Below are 7,895 nucleotides of genomic sequence, written 5' to 3'. Positions count from 1 at the left end.
TTTCAAACCACTGTTACGACAACAGTGCCATTCGTGTTGGCATCGAAGAGAACTTGTTCACATTATAGAAAATTAGGGGAAAGAGGTTTCGCGGCAAAGCACACACTATTCTCTCCTTCCCATGAAGCAATGCAACACTTTAAAACACTATTTGCTTTCTGTTTGTAACATGCTCCATTGCAACTTTTGTAATACTTCATGTATGTATTGTGTGTGTGTGTGTGTGTGTGTGTGTGTGTGTGTGTGTGTGTGTATGTGTGTGGAATGGAGCGTAATGTTTGCGCTGTATGATGATAATTGTGATGATTATGAGTGAAGGTATACCGTGAAACACGATTCCGGCACACAGACTACTCCCCGGGAACAGCGCGAAGGCGGCCTCCAACCTTTCCGTTCATATCCGACGGATCACCGTCAACAGTGTCACATGCTCCGGCTTCATGAAACACTGCGGAGTGCTTTGGTATTTAAACTATGACACTGGCGCAAAGTCTCGTTATCGGGAACTTTACGGCACCACCTCTTCTCCTCTTGCCGACCAAATACTGACAGGGGGAAAATTCTTTCCACCTCCGGGAATGGAATCCCTTGTCCCCGAGGATGAGCGCAAACGCACGGAGGCAGCTGACACGATCCTTTGCACTGATTACTTGTTAAAGCACTGCAAGATGATAGCAGTTCGACTGATTCGGAAGCACAAATTCCTCTTCCGTGATCATCTACGTCTTCGCCTGTATTCTGAAATTCGACCTTGCCGTGGGAGCTCATGAACTCAATGCGTCGAAGCTCCCATGATGATTAGTTCATAAACCTTTCTCAGCATCAGTCTCTGCTTGAATCGAACTCAGATCTGTCACTTTTGTAACTTTCTGTCCCGAAGAAGCTTTCGATATAAAATTTCAGATTATTTACTCTAACCAGTTAATTACACAGACCACGTCAAATCTTCGTCTTTCATAGTCTCTACCACGTCAATGCCACCAAAGTACACACCTTGATGTTTCACCCATCTGCAGAGACGTCCAAAGCTCCATCCTGTCTCCAATCCTACATCTTCTACACACAGACGATTCGCCAAACCTTACCTTTCATTCTGCCAACGGCCTTGCCGCAGTGGTAATACCGGTTCCCGTCAGATCACCGAAGTTAAGCGCTGTCGGGCTGGGTTAGCACTTTGATGGGTGAACATCCGGTCTGCCGAGAGCTGTTGGCAAGCCTGGTGCATTCAGCTCTTGTGAGGCAAACTCAGGAGCTACTTCTTTCAGAAGTGGCGGCTCCGGTCTCTTAAACTGACATACGGCCGGGAGAGCGATGTGCTGACCGCATGCCCCTCCATATCCGCATCCGGTGACGCCTGTGGGCTGAGGTTGACGCGGCGGCCGGTCGGTTCCGTTGGGCCCTCCAAGGCCTGTTCGGACGGAGTTTAGTTTAGTTTACCTCTCATTCGTCTTTTGCACTATTGCAACGATACTTCCTTCCTTTCGTTCCTTTTGAATTTCCATCGACCCCCTACGCTACATCCCACCTGTCTCATGTCAGTAGTAGATCAACATCAAGGACCGCAACGACCAAGCCTCATATTATGTGATGCACCAGTATATATTTTCTATTCTATGACTTCTGTTTCTCCATTGAAACCTGTTTACCTTGAAAATTAATACCTCTTAGGCATCGAAGACAAAACCCAGGACTAAATATGCTAATTGTCTCAACAAGGGGAATATCACCTTTTATTATCCTTTTCTTTAAGTTATTAGCTATTGTAGGGGTTAATTCTGTTCTCCTCCATCGCCCACTCTGTGCTACTGTTCTCATCTTTACTTAACTACTACACCAAACATCCTTCACAAATTGTTTTGCTCATTCTAGTTTTAGGCAGCCCCTTCTACTTGCACCCCTTAGTGCTGCTTCCAGTGTCTAATTAATTATCCCACTAACACTGAAACACACCGGGTGTTCGTGCGGACTTGTTTGTTACATGCGCATGCAAGTGCATTACTCGTTGGTTCGCCGGGCGCGGTGGTCTAGCGGTTCTAGGCGCTGAGTCCGGAACCGTGCGACTGCTACGGTCGCAGGTTAGAATCCTGCCTCGGGCATGGATCTATGTGATGTCCTTAGGTTAGTTAGGTTTAAGTAGTTCTAAGTTCTAGGGGACTGATGACCACAGATGTTGAGTCCCATAGTGCTCAGAGCCATTTGAACCATTTGAACTCGTTGGTTCGAGTTTTTTGCCCCAGAGTATCATATTTTGACAGCCTTCACGGTCTGATGGCTGTTTATCTCTGAGTAGCCTTGCATAATATGTCTCGCGGGGATCAAGAACTTCGCCATACGAAGCGCGAATTTCAGATAAGGGAAAGATTGGTCAGTGCAGAAGTCACACTAGGTCGCTGGTTTCTGTTTAGTTTGGACGCTGCATGTATTTGGACGATGTCGTTGCACTCTTTTGGCTTAAACTGCTTTTTCTGTACATGTTTCATTTACGTGTCTTGCACGAGTGTTTTTTCTAAACATATTCACACAGCGTAAATTCTCACGCCGCCTGTTTGTCGAGCTTCTATTAGAACACAGCATTGCGTTGTGTTAGATTTAGAAACATGGTTATTGATACCCAGCTGTGCTTCTCATATTCATCAGCCTTCGTGGCAGTTAGTCTGTCTCTGTCTAAACTATTGGAATCTGATTCTTGATCATCTTATTCTATTTTATCTCTTTTTACTGTGTAGTAAAATTGGGAATTTGGTGGCTTTTTTTTCTTTTTGCAGTGTTTGAGACATAATATAATTACCTATCCTAGAATCAAAATACTTGAACGTTATCTTGGGAGTTGTCCTAATATATACTACTATAGTACTACATAATACTATATATGCTGCTGTATACCACTTGAATATTGTATCCCCTTGCAAACGTATCAGCATTAGGCTGCATCGACATCTACATCAACACTCATCAAACCAACTGAGAGTGTTTGGCGGTGGGTACTTCTGAAACTACTTGTGAATGGCGCGTGGGACGAATGGTTGTTGGTAAGCCTCAGTATTAGCTCAAGTTTCTTCAATTTTCTCAGCGTGGTATTTTTTTCGAGGTGAATGTGGGAGGAAATAATATGTTGTTCGACGCTTCCCGGAAAGTCTCACTCGAACCTTCAGTAGTGAACCCTTCCATAACGTACGACGCCTCTACGACTGCCACTGCAGTTTTCTGAGCTTCTCGCTAACGACCCCGTGGCGAAACGCACCTCTGTTCGTTGAATATTCCGTATCTCTTCTATCCGTCCACCTGGTAAGTTTCTCACGTTAATGAACATTTTCTTACGCTTCTTCCTCTAAACCAGAGTCTTGGTTCTGCTTTTCCTACTATTTGCTTAAGTGGTCATTCTACTTAAGGTCACTATGAATAGTTGCTCCTCAGTATTCAACAGCAGATACTGTTTCCAGCAATTTATAGTTAATAATGTAGTTGTACAGAGCTGGATTTCTTTTCCTGTGTATGTGCAATATGCTACAGTCATTTACGTTCAGGGTCAGCTGCCAGAGCCTGCACCATTCATGTATCCCCTGTAGGTTAGTTTGCAAATAAATACTGTCTTCTGACTTTGCTACTTTCATAAATACAACGACATCATCTGCGAAAAGTCTTAGAGAGCTTCCAACACTTTCTACTGTGGTAAAATTTTCCTTTGTGTAAGCAGGAAATCACTTGGTCATTTATGTCCGGTCATGGGATTCTCGTGCCTGTTTGCCTCATGTGACGATTCATTTGCTATAAGATTTTGTGGTTAGTGGTAAGTTCCTATAGGACCAAACTGCTGAGGTCATCGGTCCTTAGACGTAAACACTATTTAATCTAACTTCAACTAACTTACGCTACGGACAACACACACACCCATGCCAGAGGGAGGACTCGAACCCGCGACGGTGGCAAGGCGCCTGAGACCACGCGGCTACGACGAGCGGCTTTTGCTATAAGTTCGCCTTCTTTGTACCTTCATACACGATGCTTTGTCCAACGTATATATTTAGCTTCGCGGTCAGTATTCTTGCCGTAGCTTTTCGATGAATGCAGTTGCGATGCCAGCAACGACTTCCGATTTAGTCGATAATTACTAGGGTTGAAAAGATCAATTTCTTGGATGCTAAGACAGTACAAATCTTAAGAGGCCGTTGCACTGTACGCGTCTTTGTCCTTAAGATAAACTAATTACGCGAAGAATCCATTAGCTTTGCCGGATTCAGTACTTCTGTTAATTAATCTATTTCCTTTGGAAAAGAGTCAGTGAACTTTGCGTTGCGCTTGTGAACATGCGCAAATTTGAGTACTTATTTCATTTCGCGTATTATTAATTCGGAGGTACTTTGTAATGCTATATTCTGTAGCAGGCAATCGATCTCTTTACGCACGATTGTCTTTGACAACGGTCATTAGGTTGCTAGTTACATGCTCTCTGATTGGCCAATCAGAACCGAACGTGGTACGTGGCTGATAGACAACGTTCATTTGAGTGGACATAGGATACCTAGTTGTTCTCCGATCTTAGTGAGATACAGGTGGGGTAAGGTCCTCTTTTAGCTGAGTAGGATTTATGTAGAAATGAAGTCAGTCTTTTGTACACCAGTAGATCGTCTTTTCGTACTTCACGTGACCACTGACCTTTTAACGTGTTGCGGTAATGCCATATTTTAAATCCTTCAAGTTCCTTCTTATTCGGTTTTGCGATTGTACAAATCATTTCATTCATATTGTGCTCCTAACATATTGCTCCATGAACACCTTCCTCAGTTCCACAGTATCTAATACAGCAAATTTCTACTCCCGTCCATGCTATCTATTCTTGAAAGATCCTTCGCGCAGGTCACCCAATGTAATCTTGCTTCCTAGAGGGGAGAATTCCTAATTTTTATCCACTACTAAATAGCTCCCAATTTTTAATATAAATGTCGTTACATATATTTCAGTACTTTTCGCTACTAATTTTAATTTTAATAATCTTCAGCCTCAGTTGCACCGTTGATCTAGAATTTGCCTAGATTTCAGTCGGGATAACCCACCCATCTTCAGAATAACAGTAACTACCGTTTGTCCATAGTGAACATCGTCAAGCTAAAACTACAAATCCATAAATTATCGTCAGACTATAAAACGTATCTGGAACTGCCTCGGCTCCACTTCGCGACCGCTTTGCGACAGCCACGAGTGCTGTACTGGAACACTACCGCAGTTTCAGATGCGTTTTATAGTCTGACGATAATTTATGGATTTGTAGTTTTAGCTTGACGATGTCCACTGTGGACAAACTGTAGTTACTATTATTCTGAAGAAGGTTGGGTTATCAGGATTGAAATCTAGGTACATTCTAGGTAAACTGTGCAACTGAGGCTGTTGATTATTAAAATTAAAATTAATATTTATACAGTTGCTGACAGGTCCGCGAAATGTTGAAGATATTTAAGTTCTTACTTTTCACTACCTTCGTTTTTGATTTACTATACTCAGTATTTCTGTCAACAAGTGTGAAAAATAACATTACAGTCGATGAAAGGAGTCAATATCCCGTCAACAAGACGTATTTGGAAAACTGGGTAAAGTACGCTCGGTATACGAATTAATCATGTCCTTTCAAATTGCTGCGTTTCAGCATCTGCCTCAAGCCATTTACCATGGCAGATCTTAATCTGCATTTACGCACGTACACTCAAGCCACACCCCAAACTCCACCTATCACCTCCCAAAAAAGTGCGCTTCCTACGTCTTACCACATTCCCACTTTTCCCATTCACTTCACTCGGGCAACGAACAAGCCACATGAGAACCATAGCATATCCAGAATGAAGTTTCATCCCGCAGCGAAATATTCGCTGATTTGAAGCTTCCTGGTCGGGACTCATGCTTGGGTATTTCGATCATAGAGCGAAATGCAAAGGTCATGGTGCGGTACACGTTTCCAATCTGCCAAAATATTTCAACATTAGCACAGGTGCCCACCATCGAACAGTCCACTAAAATCCTACTATCACACATACTTTTGCCATTGTAGCCCGTGCATCTGTCCCGTTTATATTATACCACTCAGTAATTCCCTCCGCGAATGTCTCCACTCTGCATCACAATCAGGTGGAATTCTTCGACACAAGGCAGTAATGGAACGCACAGAAATTATCCACCTCTCAGAAGTTTATCACTCAACATCCGACTGTCTCCACATCAGAGAGCTAGGACTGTTGGCGCACTTATACCAACACGTCCCACATTATCAGCAGTTCCAAACACTTTAGATATTATCTCAAGGCAATATCAATACAATCTTTTTACAGAGTTTAATGCTTACTTTTCGTAGCATATATTTACTGACCTCGCTGATCTTTATGACCAACAACAGCATATTTCCTCATATCCCTTTCAGCTATCCGTAAATACTGGCACACAAAAACTGTCAGGATCCAACACGTATACCAATCATACAACCTAATTGTTCGTAATACACACAACATCTGTCATCTATCACCGCCGTAACACTATCCAGTTCCAAAAGATGTGCTTAATATTACATCTTACTCAAACCTCCTGTATCCACAGCTGTGCTAACGCACATGTTTATTAATCCACTATCATTTGGTTTCCTCTGCGGTCCACCGTCTGATATCAAAGCTTAGTTGTACACTTTCGATATAACCGCTCTAGCTATGACGATTGTTTGGCATCTGGTATACTGTTCTTCTTCATGCGGCTGGCCAATATTTGTTTTTAGCGACATCGGCCGATATGATGGTCCGCCCCCGGTAGCTGAGTGGTCAGCGTGACAGACTGTCAATCCTAAGGTCCCGGGTTCGAGTCCCGGCTGGGTTGGAGATTTTCTCCGCTCGGGGACTGGCAATATGCATTTACATAGGATGTAACAAAAATTGTTCATTTAACAAAACTACACAGATTAGTAAGGTTTGATCATGCATGTTCATTGTTTCCATAGAAGCTTAGGCTCTGTTAAATCCAGCTTCTAAACTCAGATTTATGTACCATGAATGTTAGGGCTGTGTACAGGGGCGTTCTATGAGAAATGCATCCCAGTTTTTTTTCTGACAGCAGGTTGGTTTTATTCAGGATGCTAATACACCATGTTATCCCCCACACTATTGGTTAAAGACACTACTTTTCAATACAATCTCCGTTTAGTACGATGGCCTTATGTCATGCCACTGGTAGAGCTTGTACGCTTGCATTGTAACACTGGTCGTTTTTCTGTATCGATAACCTCCCCATCATCCACTTACAGCTTCCTGCGGAGTGCATCTTTTATTGGGCGAAACAGATGGAAGTAGGCAGGTAGTCAGTAGGATGGATGACGGAGAACAGTCCAGTGATGTTTTGTGAGCTCCTCTCTGGTGCGCAGGCTTGGGTGACGTCTTCCATGGTCATGGAGAAGGATAAGTTAGTTTGCATTTTTGCAAACTGTGTTTAGGATTTTGGGTCCTTTTCTTTTCATTTAATATCTTTAAATTTTCCATTTCCTATATGATTTAATGTAGGAAACGTATAAAATAAATATATGACAGGCAGAACAGTTTTGAACACAGTAACTTTGTGAAATGCAGGCGCTATTCACTACGAATGAATACATCAAACCGGATCAAGATAGTCAACAATCAACTATCTTGAGCCAGTTTAATGTCTTCATTTGTAGCGATTAGCGCCTGAATATCGCGTAAATTTTATGTTTGGCATTGTTATGCTTGACTTAAATTATGTACCTTGGATTTACAAACATGTATGATATGTAACGTTGGTTTTATAGATGTATATTTGACTACCCTGAACATGGTCCTGAACTGAAACTGGTCAGTAAACAAATTGCATTAAATTCAGCATCTGTGTTATTCGTTTCCTGCATTATATGTACG

General features: G+C 42.5%; 1 pseudogene; it reads left to right on the top strand.

Moving 5' to 3' along the window:
• The first annotated feature begins 1,095 nt into the window (after positions 1–1,095).
• Positions 1,096–1,213, top strand: LOC126458661 (5S ribosomal RNA; annotated as a pseudogene).
• The last annotated feature ends 6,682 nt before the right edge of the window (positions 1,214–7,895 follow it).

Source organism: Schistocerca serialis, chromosome 2 (genome assembly GCF_023864345.2).
Source record: "Schistocerca serialis cubense isolate TAMUIC-IGC-003099 chromosome 2, iqSchSeri2.2, whole genome shotgun sequence".
NCBI classification, from domain to species: domain Eukaryota; kingdom Metazoa; phylum Arthropoda; class Insecta; order Orthoptera; family Acrididae; genus Schistocerca; species Schistocerca serialis.
Note: the sequence above shows the minus strand (reverse complement) of the source record. Positions and strands in the feature narration are given on the sequence as shown.